Source organism: Saccopteryx leptura, chromosome 9, assembly GCF_036850995.1.
Source record: "Saccopteryx leptura isolate mSacLep1 chromosome 9, mSacLep1_pri_phased_curated, whole genome shotgun sequence".
Classification (NCBI taxonomy): domain Eukaryota; kingdom Metazoa; phylum Chordata; class Mammalia; order Chiroptera; family Emballonuridae; genus Saccopteryx; species Saccopteryx leptura.
Window position 1 is genome coordinate 95,439,786 of NC_089511.1, and position 18,720 is coordinate 95,458,505.

General features: G+C 39.1%; 1 protein-coding gene and 1 long non-coding RNA gene across 3 annotated transcripts in view; both read right to left on the minus strand.

The window, feature by feature from the left end:
- Positions 1-15,081, minus strand: part of LOC136380990 (myosin-binding protein C, cardiac-type-like) — a 58,609-nt gene extending 43,528 nt beyond the window's left edge. Inside the window, exon 1 of one of the 2 annotated variants that reach the window (XM_066349316.1) lies at positions 14,932-15,081. The gene's annotated coding sequence lies outside the window, so the exon portion shown is untranslated. The remainder of the gene's footprint in view (positions 1-14,931) is intronic. The other variant, XM_066349315.1, reaches the window with a different exon arrangement.
- The window catches only part of LOC136381537 (uncharacterized), a 389,650-nt gene that overhangs the window by 283,851 nt on the left and 87,079 nt on the right, over positions 1-18,720 (minus strand). The window lies entirely within an intron of this gene.

Here is an 18,720-nt window from a genome sequence, read left to right on the forward strand (position 1 = left end):
TTATAAGATACAGCAGTAATTTTCAAGCGTTGTGCTCCCAGAATTTTTAAAATATGCAAACCTGACTATTTAGTCAAGGGCACTGACTTCTTTTCCCTTAGATGGTCAAATAAAAAGATTTACACTAGCCAACACAACACTAGCTCTCCGGTGTGAGTGCCCTGTGTTGAACCATAAATATATGTCATAACCGGGTTGCATCTTATTGGCCACACTGCATAATAAGGTTGCATCTAACTGGTTAATTTTCTGCACCAGAAATCCTTACAGGCATCTGATTTTTTTAAAACCTCACTGACTGAAGTTGCTAGTTTGAATATAAATGAATTCAGGTCTCTCGAGCTACTTGAAGTATACTGCAAACTTCTGTTAAATAAAAATAATTTTATAATATGTACCACAGAAGCAACAAGTTTCTGTGCTGTTGACAAACTAAGGGGTGGGGGTGTTCAGGAGCCACACTGAGGTTTACGTGCCTTAGCTGTGTTAAACTTTAGGGAAAACCAATCACTGGTCTCGACACACTGTTCTCTGGGGCTAGATTTCAATGGCTGAGTACAGGCCAGGCAGGATGGCTATTTTAAATGATGGACGATATACAGACAGCACTAAGTTCAAAGAGCTTCACAGTATTCATACTAAGCCCAGTTAATTTTTCTTCAACTCATACCTTAAGCTGTGGTTCTTCTTCATCCAGAAGAGAAATAATTCCAGCAATAAGACAAAAGGTAGATCGTGATTATGAAATATTGATATATGCTGAGAGAAACTGACTTATTCAAAAACAGGATAGTTGGAAATAATTATTCTTTGGAGGGGTGACTTCATTAAAGGAAAGATTATTTTTCTTTATAACTGTAAAGGTTAACATTTCAAAGTTTAAGAATTAACTTATCAAACCCTGTATATAGAACATTTTTTGCCCAATTCAATGGTTTTCAAAGTGTGACCACTGGACCAATAAAATTAGCATTACTTGGGAATTGGTTAAAAATGCAACATTTTGGCCCCACCCCAGATCTATTGAATCAAATTGTGGGGGTGGGGTCCAACAATAGGGCAACAAGCCTTCCTTGTGATACTGATGCTCACTATACTTTGAAAATCAAAGGCCTAATTTACTGATCAAAACCAAAACTTTCCCACACAATTTAGAATAAAACTATTCACAAAACATACCAACAGTTATACAGTTATATACAAAGAAAGGAGTATTAGTCATTAACTTATTAGTAAAATATTTTAACTATTTCAAGGTGCCTATATTAAGGAATCACCTTCATTTTACAAATAACCTAGTCTTTGCTAGATGAGCAATCTTATTTATTTTGACTTGAACTACCTAAGGAGCCACTGAGCCACTTCACCCACAGGTGTTGTAAAGTACCCAAAGCTACAGAATTAATATTAATATTTTGGGAGGCTTGAAGAACATTTTATTAATTTGGGTTAACTGTGTGACTGGCATGACCAGGATGGCCCTTGGCATTGTATTGTAAATGCAAAGGGGAGGAAAACATGGATTCTCAGACATTCCACCACGCCTGTGGGGAAAGGGGTAAGGGGTGAATGGCTAGCCAGGTACAGGGAGAGAAAAGGCAAAATAAACCTTTTCTTATAGCAATGAACCATTTGCGGGTATTTGTTACATAGGGAAAAACTACCTCTCCTATATAAATGCGTGTGGTTAACACGTGTGACTCTACAAAGAGATAGCAGATAAACACTAAATAATATAGGAATGCCTTTTGATATATAAAAAACATCTTTCTACCATTGTGTTGACCTGTAAATTTTGTTTTCTCCAAAATGATGTATGGCTTGCAAATTGAACATGGTCCTATCACAGTGGTTCTCAACCTTTCTAATGCCATGACCCCGCAATACACTTCCTCATGTTGCGGTGACCCCAAACCAAAAAATAATTTTGGTGGCTACTTCATAATTGTAATTTTGCTACAGTTATGATTCGGAATGTAAATACCTGATATGCATTATGTATTTTCCGATAGCTTTAGGCGACCCTGCTGGGGTCGCGACCCACAGGTTGAGAACCTCTGTCCTATCATGTTAAAGGACATATGACTATAACCAATAGTGGTAAGGGGCTCCTAATTACAATTTTTGCTTCTGTACTTCCCACTTACAAAACTATAAAAGCTAAGTAGAACAAAGGGCCGGGGCGCGCTCTCCCTCAGACCTCTGTTGGAGTTGCAGCCACTGGCCAAGCTAGACAATAAAGCTTTGATGTGCAATCGATGGACTTTGTTTGTGTCTTCAATGTTTCGGGTCCCTCCGGATTAGGCTTAACACTACCCAAGCACAGTGTTCCCCATATGACCTGGAGGTTTTAGCACTAACACTGAAAAGTAAAGGAAAACAACTGTTTCCTCTCCAAAAGAATGCTCCTTGGCGCCCAGGATGGGCAGAGCATCGCCCCCTGGTGGGCAGAGCCTCGCCCCACGGTGGGCGTGCCCGGTAGATCCCGGTCGGGCGCATGCGGGAGTCTGTCTGACTGTCTCTCCCTGTTTCCAGCTTCAGAAAAATGCAAAAAAAAAAAAAAAAAAAAAAAGAATGCTCCTTGGAATACAGTCATAGGTCAAAAGATACTATTAGAAAAAAGATATGGGAACTGTCTTTGGACCATAAAGAAAACCAAATTGTCTCTTTGATACCATGTAGGTCTTTTTATTTTTTTTAGGTAGGGGAGAATAGTGAGGCAGACTCCTGCAAGCTCCAGGACTGGGACCTTCCCGGCAACCGCCATCTGGGGCCGATGCTGGAGAACCAAGCTATTTTTTAGCATCTGAGGCTGATGCACTCCAATGGAGCTATCCTCAGTGCCTCAGGCCAAGCTCAAAACAATCAAGCCACTGGCTGTGGGAGGGGAAGGAGAGAGGAGAAACAGATGGTCACTTCTTCTGTGTACCCTGACCAACAATCGAACCCAGCACATGCATATGTCAGGCTGACGCTCTATCCACTGAACCAACGGCCAGACCCACCATGTAGGACTTAAAATCAATCTTTAGTTGAAATTGTGATTTAATTAAAAAGTGTCAAGGCAACTAAGAAAATACAGCCATTTCTAACTGATCAGTGTAGGCTGGCCAAACAGTTCCAGCAGTCTTAGTCTTACATGAAAGGATATACAATTTAGCAAATAAACAATACTATGGTTCTAGCTAGGGGATACTACTATTTTAAAAGCATAAAAACAGATAAGAAGAGCTTCGCGGTACTCTAGGTTGGTATGGCAAGTCCAGAACAGAGACTGAACCAACAGTATGGAAAAAAGACTCGTTAAAGAGTGAAACCAATAGGGGGTGATGGGGAGGGGTTGCAAAGTTGTGATGCAGAATAGCTGATAAACAAGGATGCTTTAAATGTGGCACAGACCGGAAATAGCAGGACACTTTATCAAAATATGGAAAAGGCTACCCCATTCCCTATCATCAACAAATAATGTGTTTTGAATTGATTTTACCAAAAGAAGTGGTAAATTTTCCTATACTCTCCTGTTTGGTTTTACTTTTAATTAATTTGTTACAAAGTTGTCCTGGCTTAGAAACAAAACCACTGTTCATGGAACAACTAAATCAAATACTGTACAGTCCATTCACACACACACTTCACATCTTAAAAACAACACAGCACTATGCTTTAGATGGTGGTAGGGGGAACGGGGAACAGGGAACAGGGAAGGTTAAGCACGCTAAAAAAAAATCTAAAACTGTTGCATCAATATATAACAATATTTGGATATTATTTATAAATATAGAGGTATGTTCCAGAAGAAACAGCTTCAAAGTTGAAAATGGTTGCCTCTGGGGATAAGGAAGGGGAGACTATTGTTTTAAAACTTTTTATCATACTTTCTCTTTATGTGCCTATATTGTGAAAACAAAAACAAACCAACAAAATTCCACTCTGTCACACATCTCCTCCAGCAAACATCTATCTGGATCTCTCCACTCCCTTTCTTTGTCAAGCCTCTTGAAAAACTTAACATATGTATATGTTGAACTCTTATTCACTGCTCTGTTTTCAGTGCCTAGTGGGTAAATGAAAGAATTAACAGACTAACCCACATCAGAACCATGTCGCTGGCCTGGTTAGCACCTGGGACAGATTCTAAACCAATGTGAGCCAAGGAACAGGAAACAAGGTGACAAAGCTTTGAGGCAGAGGGTGATACATAATCCAGTAAATGTAATAAATGGTAGAAACAAATCCAGTGTTTCCCAACCTATTTTGTGCCATGCCCCACCTTAACCTTTCTAAAATTTTTATGTCTCCCCCTATATAACATACATAATTTTTAACATTAAAAAATTGATTTGTTCACTTAATAAACATAAATGATAGGTTCTAGGAAGAAATCACTATGAAATTGTTAACAAAACACAGTAAGTAAAATTTCAAAACATATAATGAAAAACAGAAATTTAAATTCCAAATAATTTTAATACAGATTTTTCTATATTAATTTATTATTTTAATTTAGTGTGATCCTTGCGCTTGATGCTTGCTGCACAGAGATTTTATACTAGGTTCCAATTTGATTAGCTTTAGTCTCAAGTCTCCACGTTGTGTTATATCCAGCCGATTTCTTTTTTTTTACCAGTAAATCATTTACAGCACTAAATCCACATTCAGCTAAAAATGAAGATGGAAACGGTAGCAATAGTTTTGTTGCACATTTGGTTGAATTTGGGTATTTGATTTCTGTTTCCTCACAAAGCCATGCTATCGCTCCTTTGATATTAAATAAAGCTTTAACTGACTCATCATTTTGCAATTCTGCGAGTTCTTCTTGATACTGCATATTTGATAGATCAGACAAATCCACTAACATTGACTGCATCATCCATGTTGGGAAATCAATTTGTTTTAAATCAGAAAATCTTTCTTTTAAATCAGCCAATAGAATATTCAAATGATTGACAATAACAAGTAAAGCGGTATCAGTTACTTCACATTTTTTGAGCCAATGAAACTGTTTCAAGTTTTTGTTGTTAATATCTTTCTGACATAACTCAATATTGGTAATGAAACCAAATATCTTTGCTTTTGAATCGACAAAAGTTTTATTTGTTCCTTGAAGTTGCTTATTTAATATATTTAGTTTTTCAAAGATATCGGCTAAATAACTCACAAATGCTTTACCATCTATTATTAACAGATACTTCATTTAAGGTTTGCCGCTTAAAAAAATCACTAAGAGTATCAAACAGTTCCATAAATCTTTTCAAACAGTTTCCTTTAGATAGCCATCTTACTTCAGTATGAAGTAAAAGTCTCACATGGTCTTCATTTTGTTCTTCACAAAATAGCTTGAAAAGACGCTCACATTTGGCACTAGCTTTAATAGCATTAACACACTTTATTACTGTATGTAATACTTCATTCAGAACAGGCGAGATGTTTTTAGCTACCAAGTTTTCCCTATGAATAACACAATGCACAAGAATCATTTCTGGATTCCTATCTTTCATCAATTTTAAGCAGCCATTTTTCTTGGCCAATCATATTGGGAGCACCATCTGCAGCACAAGATGTTATAGTTTTCATTGGTATGTCATTGACATCTAAGTAGTTTTTTAGCTTATTATATATATCTTTGGAGGTAGTGGTGCTTTCTAATCTTTTATAGAACAACATTTCTTCAGCAAAATGTCCTTTATCAATATATCTTACGTAAGTTATCAATACTGCCTCACTGTCTCTCAAAGTTGATTCATCCATTTGCAAGGAGAATTTTCTTGTTTTCAGCTTTTCAATAAGTTGTTTTTCAATATCCTCACTCATTTCGTCTATTCTTCTGCTAACAGAATTGTTACTGAGTGGCTAGCTTTTACATCTTTGTCATCTTTTTCAAGAACCGTTTTAAGAAATGCTGATATTGACGGTTTTATTAAATTCTCTCCTATAGTGTGATTTTCTCCAGTTTTAGCGATGAATAAAGAAATTTGATAACTAGCCTCAAAAACACAATTATTAGTTGAAGTATGACCAGTAAATAAAGACTTTAATGTTGTTCTTTTTTAAAAATTTTTCTTTAAAGTTTTAAAGTAACTCAAATGTGAATTAATATGAGCACTATGTTTCGCCTTCAAATGCGCCTCAAGAAGACCTCGTTTCATTGATTCGTTGGTCAAGCATTGCTGGCATAAAAGACAAAAAGGAATCCGCTCATCATGAACAGCGGGTATTAACCCAAATTTTAAATATTCCTCTGAATATTGATGAGTTTTTTTCTTGCTTGCACCACGCATTTTACTATGGGGTATAATAAAAATAAGATCAATTAAAAACTAATATTAAAATATGTGTTAAAATATATTCAATGTGACATAGAGTAAACGTATACTAAAAATTCATATTTTTTAAAATGTATATAACATATTTACTACACTACCACCGCAAATGAAAAGGTATCTATATTTTTTCCACTTGACAAAATTTTCTGGAGAGTTATGCTTCTAAAATTAAAATTGTCATGCAGGCACTATTATAACCCCAGTAATATTTATAAAATATTATTGCTTTCTAATCCCGATGCAAGAAGTACGTAATAAAGAGTTTAATATTGATAAAAATAAAATCAAATACTTACCAATTATATCTATACAATATATATATATCTATATTTATTAAATCAACGAGCTTTTACAGCAGTTTTGACTGACACTTATTTCAAATTAACACCAACTAATTCAAGATAGAAATCCTAAAAATACTCAGAGATATACAAGAAAACACAGAAAGGCAATTTAGGGAGCTCAGAAAACAACTCAATGAACACAAAGAATATATGTCCAAGGAAATTGAAACTATAAAAACAAATCAAACAAAGATGAAAAACTCAATTCAGGAGCTAAAAAACGAAGTAACAAGCTTAGCTAATAGAACAGGTCAGATAGAAAAGAGGATTAGTGAAATAGAAGACAAGCAACTTGAGGCACAACAGAGAGAAGAAAGAGACTCAAAAATTAAAAAAAAATGAGATAGCCCTACAAGAATTATCTGACTCCATCAAAAAGAATAACATAAGAATAATAGGTATATCAGAGGGAGAAGAGAGAGAAAATGGAATGGAGAACATACTCAAACAAATAATAGATGAGAACTTCCCAAGCCTGTGGAAAGAACTAAAGCCTCAAGTTCAAGAAGCAAACAGAACTCCGAGTTTTCTTAACCCCAACAAACCTACTCCAAGGCATATCATAATGAAATTGGCACAAACCAACAGCAAAGAAAAAATTCTCAAGGCAGCCAGGGAAAAGAAGAATACAACATATAAAGGAAGGCCCATTAGATTATCATCAGATTTCTAAGCAGAAACTCTACAAGCTAGAAGAGAGTGGACCCCAATATTTAAAGTCCTGAAAGAGAGGAACTTTCAGCCACGAATACTATACCCATCAAAACTATCCTTCAAATATGAAGGAGAAATAAAAACATTCACAGATACAGAAAAGATGAGGGAATTTATCATCAGAAAACTCCCACTCCAGGAATTACTAAAAGGGGTTCTCCAATCAGATACAAAGAACAAAAAAAAACAGAGCCAAAAGTAAAAGCTCCAAGAAGAACACAATAAAACCAAATTTAAACTGTGACAACAACAAAAAGAAAGGGGGGAGAAGATGGAGATTAACAGTAGCAAAGGACGATGCAGTGCAAAAGTACTCACAAAATAGTTCGCTACAATGAACAGGGTAGGGACCCTTTTCATTACTCAAAGGTAACCACCGTTGAAAAAACCACCACAGAAGCACATGAGATAAAAAAGATAGCAACAGAGGAAAGATGTATGGAATACATCCAAATAAAAACAAAAGATAGAAAAACGAAAGAGAAGGATCAAACAAGACACAAAACTAACAGAAAGCAAGATATAAAATGGCAATAGGGAACTCACAAGTGTCAATAATTACACTAAATGTAAATGGATTAAACTCACCAATAAAAAGGCACAGAGTAGCAGAATGGATTAAAAAAGAATATCCAACTGTATGCTGCCTACAGGAAACTCATCTAAGTAATTAGGATAAAAACAAATTCAAAGTGAAAGGCTGGAAAACAATACTCCAAGCAAATAACATCCAAAAAAAGGCAGGCGTAGCAATACTCATATCTGATAATGCTGACTGCAAGACAGCAAAAGTACTCAGAGACAAAAATGGCCATTTCATAATGGCTATGGGGACACTGAATCAAGAAGACATAACAATTCTTAATATATATGCACCAAACCAAGGAGCACCAAAATATATAAGACAGCTACTTATTGACCTTAAAACAAAAACTGACAAAAATACAATCATACTTGGAGACCTCAATACACCGCTGACGGCTCTAGATTGGTCATCCAAACAGAGAATAAACAAAGACATAGTGGCCTTAAACAAAACACTAGAGCACCTGGATATGATAGACATCTACAGGACATTTCATCCCAACGTGACTGAGTATACTTTTTTCTCCTGTGTACATGGATCATTCTCAAGAATTGACCATATGTTGGGCCACAAAAACATCAGCAAATTCAGAAAAATCGAAGTTGTACCAAGCATATTTTCTGACCATAAAGCCTTGAAACTAGAATTCAACTGCAAAAAAGAGGAAAAAAAATCCCACAAAAATGTGGAAACTAAACAACATACTTTTAAAAAATGAATGGGTCAAAGAAGAAATAAGTGCAGAGATCAAAAGATATATACAGACTAATGAAAATGACAATACGACATATCAGAATCTATGGGATGCAGCAAAAGCAGTGATAAGAGGGAAGTTCAAATCACTTCAGGCCTACATGAACAAACAAGAGAGAGCCCAAGTGAACCACTTAACTTCACACCTTAACGAACTAGAAAAAGAAGAACAAAGAAAACCCAAAACCAGCCGAAGAAAGGAGTTAATAAGATTCAGAGCAAAAATAAATGAATTAGAGAACAGAAAAACTATAGAAAAAATTAATAGCTTTGAAAAGATCAACAAAATTGACAAACCCTTGGCAAGACTTACCAAGGAAAAAAGAGAAAGAACTTATATAAACAAAATCCAAAATGAAAGAGGAGAAATCACCACGGACACCGTAGATATACAAAGAATTATTGTAGAATACTATGAAAAATTTATGCCACTAAATTCAACAACCTAGAAGAAATGGATAAGTTCCTAGAATAATACAACCTTCCTAGACTGAGTCAAGAAGAAGCAGAAAGCCTAAACAGACCTATTAGTAGAGAAGAAATAGAAAAAAACATTAAAAACCTCCTCAAAAATAAAAGTCTAGGCCCTGACGGCTATACCAGCGACTTTTATCAAACATTCAAAGAAGACTTGGTTCCTATTCTACTGAAAGTCTTCCAAAAAATTGAAGAAGAAGCAATACTTTCAAACACATTTTATGAGGCCAACATAACCCTCATACCAAAACCAGGCAAGGATGGCACCAAAAAAGAAAACTACAGACCAATATCTCTAATGAATACAGATGCTAAAATACTAGCAAATCGAATACAACAACATATTAAAAAAATAATACATCATGATCAAGTGGGATTCATCCCAGAATCTCAAGGATGGTTCAACATATGTAAAACGGTTAACGTAATACACCATATCAACAAAACAAAGAACAAAAACCACATGATCTTATCAATAGACGCAGAAAAGGCTTTCGATAAAATACAACACAATTTTATATTTAAGACTCTCAACAAAATGGGTATAGAAGGAAAATATCTCAACATGATAAAGGCCATATATGATAAACCATCAGCTAACATCATATTAAATGGCACAAAACTGAAGGCTTTCCCCCTTAAATCAGGAACAAGACAGGGTTGTCCACTCTCTCCACTCTTATTTAATGTGGTACTAGAGGTTCTAGCCAGAGCAATCAGACAAGACAAAGAAATAAAAGGCATCCATATCGGAAAAGAAGAAGTAAAGGTATCACTTTTTGCAGATGATATGATCCTATACATCGAAAACCCCAAAGAATCCACAAAAAGACTACTAGAAACAATAAGCCAATACAGTAAGGTCGCAGGATACAAAATTAACATACAGAAGTCAATAGCCTTTCTATATGCCAACAATGAAACAATTGAGAACGAAGTCAAAAGAATAATCCCCTTCACGATTGCAACAAAAAAAATAAAATACTTAGTAATAAACATAACAAAGAATGTAAAGGACTTATCTAATGAAAACTATAAACCATTGTTAAGGGAAATCAAAAAGATATAATGAGATGGAAGAATATACCTTGTTCTTGGCTAGGAAGAATAAATATAATCAAGATGGCTATATTACCCAAAGCAATATACAAATTTAATGCAATTCCAATCAAACTTCCAATGACATTTTTTAAAGAAATGGAGCAAAAAATCATCAGATTTATATGGAACTATAAAAAAACCCGAATAGCCAAAGCAATCCTAAAGAAAAAGAATGAAGCTGGGGGCATTACAATACCTGACTTCAAACTCTAATATAGGGCCCGGACAATCAAAACAGCATGGTATTGGCAGAAAAATAGACACTCAGACCAATGGAACAGAATAGAAAACCAAGAAGTAAAACCACATATATATAGTCAAATAATTTTTGATAAAGGGGCCAACAACACACAATGGAGAAAAGAAAGCCTCTTCAATAAATGGTGCTGGGAAAACTGGAAAGCCACATGCAAAAGAATGAAACTGGACTACAGTTTGTCCACCTGTACTAAAATTAACTCAAAATGGATCAAAGATCTAAACATAAGACCTGAAACAATTAAGTACATAGAAGAAGACATAGGTACTGAACTCATGGACCTGGGTTTTAAAGAGCATTTTATGAATTTGACTCCACAGGCAAGAGAAGTGACGGCAAAAATTAATGAATGGGACTACATCAGACTAAGAAGTTTTTGCTCAGCAAGAGAAACTGATAACAAAATAAACAGACAGCCAACTAAATGGGAAATGATATTTTCAAACAACAGCTCAGATAAGGGCCTAATATCCAAAATTTACAAAGAACTCATAAAACTCAACAACAAACAAACAAACAATCCAATAAAAAAATGGGAAGAGGACATGAACAGACACTTCTCCCAGGAAGAAATACAAATGGCCAACAGATATATGAAAAGATGCTCATCTTCTTTAGTTATTAGAGAAATGCAAATCAAAACTGCAATGAGATACCACCTCACCACCTGTTCGATTAGCTATTATTAGCAAGACAGGTAATAGCAAATGTTGGAGAGGCTGTGGAGAAAAAGGAACCCTCATACACTGTTGATGGGAATGTAAAGTAGTAGTACAACCATTATGGAAGAAAGTATGGTGGTTCCTCAAAAAACTGAAAATAGAACTACCTTATGACCCAGCAATCCCTCTGCTGGGTATATACCCCAAAAACTCAGAAACATTGATACGTAAAGACACATGCAGGCCCATGTTTATTGCAGCATTGTTCACAGTGGACAGGACATGGAAACAACCAAAAAGCCCGTCAATAGATGACTGGATAAAGAAGATGTGGCACAGATACACTATGGAATACTACTCAGCCATAAGAAATGATGACATCGGAACATTTACAGCAAAATGGTGGGATCTTTATAACATGATACGAAGCGAAATAAGTAAATCAGAAAAAACCAGGAACTGCATTATTCCATACGTAGGTGGGACATAAAAGTGAAACTAAGATACATTGATAAGAGTGTGGTGGTTAGGGGGGGGATGGGGGAAAGGGAGATGGAAAGGGGGAGGGGGAGGGGCACAAAGAAAACTAGATAGAAGGTGACAGGACAATCTGACTTTGGGTGATGGGTATGCAACATAATTGAATGACAAGATAACCTGGACTTGTTATCTTTGAATATATGTATCCTGATTTATTGATGTCACCCCATTAAAAAAATAAAATTATTAAAAAAAAAAATTAACACCAACTGAATGATGTGAAACACTACAGAAGTTGCAATGGGCCAATTAGGTGAGAATAACTGCGTTGTTTAGCGAGTTTTTCAAACGTCCGGGATTCCCCATGGCAGAAGGCACGCTCCGCGTTGAACCCAAGACGAAGTTTACTTGACGACGCCAATCACCCAGTTGATATTTTGGTCTTGTCGAACGAAATTATACTTAATTATTATTTACCGCAATTATTTAAGAATTGCATTTTTTGTTAAATTTGGCACCGATATCTAGCATTGCATTTAAATGGCCCGGGGCGAAAGAGTTAAAGTCCTGTCGAATCCATTATCAAATTGCCCCCCTTAACTATCGAATTGCCCACCTGTGGGGCGTGGGCCCCACGTTGGGAAACACCGCCTTATACTACTATCATCAGCACCTCAGAACGGGACCTAAAAATCATTGCTTCTGCCATACTCCATAGGTTTAAATTCTCTGTATTATTTTCCCACCTCAACACAATTTTTTTCAGCCTAAACAGAAATTTCCTAGGTACTGATTTTTTTATTCAACATGTAGTTTTGAACCTCTGCCATCTGACAGGCAAAGTTTCAAGAACTATGAAAACAAGTCTCCCCCTCAAAATTCTACCAGAGAGAAAGACAATAATCAGACAAGTAAACAAAGTAATTACAGAGCTGTGAAGAAGGGAGGGGACAGCTAAAGGGGAGAGAGGCAGCATGTTATAAAAAAATGATCAAGAAAGACTAACATTGGAGCTGAAGCTAATGACTGAGAAACATGAGGAAGAGGCATCTAGAAAGATGGAGCAGAATGTGAAGGATCCCTTAGGTAGGAGAGAAAGTGACATAGTCCAGTAAGACACAGAAAGAAGGCCAGTATGATTAGGGTGTGGTAAGTGAGGAAGAGAGTACAGTAAGTTCCCGAGTTACAAACATCCACTTTAGGTACAACTTGTACTGACGACTGGGGCGCCCTACGGGGCTATTGGTAATTAACTGCAGTTGGACACCATTGGAAATGATCTCATAGAGGTACTAGACTGCCATGGCAAAGAAGTAACCAATGAAGACCTTATGGAACTAGACCAGCAGATGATAGTATCTGGGGAAGAAAACAGAGACCTAGAAACTCCAGAACCAAAAAGATTTCTACAGAAGAGGTAGCTGATGCTTTTTTGTCTCATTGAAGCAGGAATGGCAAAGTTAGAGGAACAAGATCCTGACCCAGAGACGTTCACGGAAGAGTACTGTACAATTACTGAAGGCCTGAGATGCTACAGGGCTGTTTACAATGAGAAAAAGAAAAGCTCTGTGCAAACCTCCCTTGAGGCAAACAAGAAACTGACTCCAGCAGCGGAGCCAAACCTGGACCTTCTAACACCAGTCCCGTCCTCTCCAACAAGTCCATCGTCTTCTGCATCACCCATGATTGTTTGAGGTTGTATTTGAAAATGTTTAAATATTTATATGCACAGAAAGGTTAAAAAAATACTATTATTAAGAAAAACAGCTAAGTTGCATTTAACAGGGAAATGTACCTGTTCTAATTTACACACAAATTCATTTTAAGAACAAATCTACAGAACCAATCTCCTTCATAACCTAGGACTGCCTGGAGTACAGAACAAGCCAGAAATCACATCATGAGGTCTTTGGTGAAAAGTCTGGATTTTACTCCAAGCACACAATGACGAGAACTGGTGAATTTTAAGCAAAGAAAAGTCTACTATGAGAACGGACTGCATGAAAATCTCCAGGCTGTTATGGTAACCTAGGCAAGGGAAGCAGTGGTAATAAACAAGTTTGAAGTGGAAGGCGGCCTTCCTTTACAGGTAGCAAGACACTCAGTGCTTATTTTATTTTTAAAGAGCTGACTGGTATGGCTCTTCTTTTTATTAAACTAAAACTTATCTCTTGGAGACAAACATCTAATTCCAAGTACAGGCGACAGCTCCTCAAACCTCTGAAAAAAAGACTTATGTCTCCCAACATCTCCACCCATTCCTCCAAGCAATCTTCATAAAAATATGGTCGTGAGCTCCTTCCCAGGACAAGTTGCTGTCTTCCATGCCCCACTGTTTACAACAAAACGCTCGTGGGCCAAGAGGAGAGGAAAATGGGACGAGAAAAGCGGGGGTGGGGGTGGGGTGGGAGGGGGATGGGGGGGGCGGTCTAGAAAAAAAAAGCACTGAAGCGGTGGACAGTTCTAAGCACATCAATCCCTGGGGAGGGCGTCTTAACGTCACCACGTGAAATTGCTGTCTCCAGTTCATCCCGTTTCAAGGGTCTTTGCATGAATGTTCGTATGCGATGGTGAGAGGAGTGTGCACACCCATGCGTGCTTTCTGCCATTCAGAGACCTGATGAGCACCCAGCCTCAGAAGAAATCACACCAAGCCCGCTTCTTGTTCTAAAGCCACCCTCAGTGCTGTCACCCCCAAACACAAACGTTCCCTGGGCGATAACCCTCAACCCCTTTGGCCAGAGCTGACCAGCCTCCAATCGAAGCGCAGGTTTCCCTCTGCGGAGAACAGGCGTAGTCAGGCCGAGGCCATGTGTGCAAGACTGACCCCTCACTGTTCGGTCCGGCCAGTGGCACCGGGGGGGGGGGTGGGGGGGGTGGGGGGGGGTGGGGGGTGGGGTGGGGGGGGATGGGGGCGGGGGTCATCGCATCCCTATTCTGGGCGGGTGTAGACAGGACTGGCCGCCCACAACCTCGGTGGCCCCCATCAGGAGGGCTGAAATGAAGAGATTCTAACCTCGGGGTCGAAGAAGGGCCCAGAAAGCACCCCACACCCCACACCCCCGGGTGCGAGCATGGGAGTGTGGTGAAAAGGATGCTGAAGTGGGCGACCTGGCATGGTTCCCCCGAGACGGAGGGCGCTCCAGCGGGAGGTGCCCAGTCACCGGTTCTGACTCAGCAAAAGCCGGCGCCGCGGTTCTTCTCTTCTGGCGACCGCCGGGGCAGTACTCACCGGCTGCTGTGATCATGGCTGCGCCCTGCACTTGTCCGCCCGCTCGCTAGCGGGCTCCAAAGGAATCCCCATTAGTTCCCCCGTGCAGCTCCTCACTGCTCAGTCAGTCGCCTTCTGGGGTCCACCGACTCACATCTCGTCCAGGACCCCATCCGCCCAGGGTTGTCCACCACCCCGCCTGCCGCCCGCCATGAGTTTTCCCCAGCCTACGTCTTCCGCGCAGCCATCGCCACCCCAGCTCATGCGGAAGAATGCACAGAGAACTTCCTTTTATTCTCCAACCCTTCTCGAGGTCAGAGCTCCCACAAGGTTATGACAATCTTCCGCACCTGCGTTCAGGATTCAGCATGGCCACCACTAGAAAGAGGACCCCTACCGTCACCGGCCATTGCTGAGAAAAGGGTGTTGAGGGGAAGTGCGAATGGTGCATGCATCGCCACCTGCTGCATGGGAGGTCTCGCTGAAGCGCCCACCCAGCCAAGCCTTCGTGCTAAGGATGTGTAGCCAAGAGTGTTTCCTTTAAAAAGTGATTAATAAAAAAAATTGAAGAGCAGAGGCCTTTTTCAAAAGAAATCGTCACAGAAATGCTTTACTATAATGATTCCATCATCACTTTATTATGATGTTGAACAATGGAAGTTTTTATATACGTTTGGAATAGTTAATACTATGTACATTTATATGGTTTCAAAAGTGTTAAGTATAAAAAGATATACCGTTAAAAAGTTCCAAAAAGGAAAATAAAATTCATCTAGTTTTGCTTTCCATCTGCCCGGTTCCTCTGTCCCCCCATAGTAGCAGGTTTTTGACTTTTAATATATCTTCAGAAATTTGAATCAGCAGTTCTAATCACCTTATGCAGCCTTATACAAGCTTCTATAGCTAATTAACTTCAATAGCGCTAAGAAAGCATTGACAGATATTAATGGCAGATCATGACACTTTTAAGCCACTAGTCTTGCACTTTAATTGGACAGCAATTTCTAAAGCTTATTTATCAAAACACTGTAACCTAGGAGCACATGCCACGGACCAGCACAGCTAGAAATTTCGGATCTTGAGGGAGAACGGTGCAGAATTAAGAAAATAGACTCATCAAGTAAAGAGGATGGGATCGGGAGGCCTCTTCAATGCTGATGGCAATATCTGAGAGAACCATAGCCCCAATTTGCTTTATTATATAGCCTTATGCAAATAAGTCTTTGATATAAAGTCACACATCTGAGGCAATAACAGGAACTCTCTTAAGGCATAAACAGGAATCCCCCCACCATGCATAAGTGAAATCAACCAACATCTGAACAAACAAAGGGTGAGAGGAAGGGCATGTAAATTGCTTCCAGCAACTTAAGCAAGAGTCAAATGGGGCTATGGCTGAGTGCAAATACTCAACTTCATAGCCAGTATGGAGGCGGGGTGGGGGGGGGGAGGAGGGGGGGGAACTCAACCTTTTGCTAAGCCTCGAGTTTACAAAGGCTTTTTTGCCACTTGACGTCTACCACAAATAAGGCTGAATATAATTGAATATCAGCAGATATGGTGATTTATAAAGTACTGTGTGCCCTGTGTATAATGAAAACCCTTGGCACTGAATCTTAGTATTTGATGAAACATCATAGTGGCTTTATTTCCAATAGTCAAATTGACCTAGAACCTTCTATCATTTTTATAGGGAACTGCTGTTTCTACCTGTGACTCAAGTTTTCATCTATAATTAAGGCAAAAAAGTACAATTTGAATTTTAGTTCTTTTTCCCTTTCTTCAGCTATGACATTTTCAAGGCAATGAAAGGGATATTTTAGCAAATGTATCAGAATTGTGTACATGTCTGGATGTAAACTCCATGCAAGCATGTGCCTAGGGAAAGTGACATTCACCCCACTTGATGCTGCCCTTGCTAAAAATAATCTTTGGAACTTGTCTTTGGAAACTGCTTTTTATACTGGTAACACATATTTTAGACACCAATTTCTATGTCAGAACTTTGCTTTGGGTGGTGGGTTTGACTTTTTGAGCAGTGTTGAAAGGTCTTTGCAGTTTAGACTACTAAATCATGAGGTTAGGCTGGGTCATGAGACACTTAATATAAGGTGTGTGGTACTATAATCTAGTTAACAATGGAGGCAGGGTGGCAGTTGTAAATCAATCTTGTTGCTTTATATTCACACATTTCTTTAAAATAATGTAACAAAGACCCTGGCCAGATGGATAAAGCATCAACCCCATGCATCTGATTTCACAGGTTCAACCCCCGGTCAGGGCACAAGGCACATATGAGAAGCAGTCAATGAGAGCAAAACTAAATGGAACAACTAAGTGGAACAATGAGTTGCTGCTTCTCTCTCTCTCTCTGTCTCCCTTCCTCTCTCTCTCTCCCTCCCTCTCTTTCTTTCCCTCAAATCAATGGGAAATAAAAAATAAATAAATAATATAACAGAAAGATTTGCACCTAACAACAAAAAAAATTGGGAAAGAGCACAACTGTAATTTTAAAAAGCAAGCTCATAGTTCATTTTAATTCATTAAAAATGAAATGCTTAACATTATAATAGAACAGTTAATGGGATCCTTTGACCAAGCATAGGTAATAAATACCTTGATAATTAGCTACTCCAGGAGAAGAAAATTGAGAGAGAACAAGAAGTAAGACACAGATTTTGGAAAGGTCTCTAATACTTCCCCAGGGTATTAAAAAGTAAAATTCAAACTTTAAAGGAAACCTTTCTGAGAATTTTGATAATGTGTGAGTGTATGCTTTTATTCACATTAAAGTAAAAACAAAAACAAAAAGAACAGTCTCCCCTAAATTTAATTTCAGACATTAGCTCCTGTACCACCTCCCTGGGGATATTATTAAAATGCAAATCCTGGTCCAGAGTCTGCATTTCTAAGGAGCTCCCAGTTGGTTCTCAGGTGCTGTTTGTGCAACAATGTTTTCAGCAGCTGGTATAGACTTGAACTTTTTATAAATATTCTCCCATAATATTGTTTTCTCCTCTTTCCAGCTCTTTCAGATACTTTTTGTTACATCCTAGGAGACAGGCTACAGCAGACCCAAAGTAAATTTTATACGTTTTATTGCAGACCTGCACAGGGACTGCAGGCAACCCATGCAAGGGAGCACTGCAGCCCCCCAAACCTGCACAGGGATGCAGGTAACCCACACAGGGGAACACTGCAGCCAACCAAACCTGCGCAGCCAACAAACTGCGCAGGGACTGCAACCCCCCAAACCTGCACAGGGACTGCAGGCAACCCACGCCTCCGAAGAGACTGGAGCACTGCAGCCAACCAAACCTGCGCAGGGACTGCAGGCAACCCACGCCTCCGAAGAGACTGGAGCACTGCAGCCCCCCAAACCTGCGCAGGGACTGCAGGCAACCCACACAAGGGAGCACTGCAGCCCCCCAAACCTGCGCAGGGACTGCAGGCAACCCACGCCTCCGAAGAGACTGGAGCACTGCAGCCAACCAAACCTGCGCAGCCAACAAACTGCGCAGGGACTGCAGCTCCGAGGTTCTAAAATGGCTCCTTTTTATAGGGTGGCTATCTAGGATGAGCAAGCATCATACAGAAGCTGATGTGGCTGTTAGTCATTGGCTAGGGAGGTCATGCGCAGTTACGGGGGGGGGGTATTACTCAGTGGAGAATTTCAAACATAAACTTCTGATAAGGGTCTCTGACTCAATGCAGGATGTTGCTGAACTCTTTGTTCTCGGCGTCACAGGGACCTTGTACACTCTTGGCAGCCCCAGCATGTCAGTACTCCCTGAATCTAACACTTTTCCC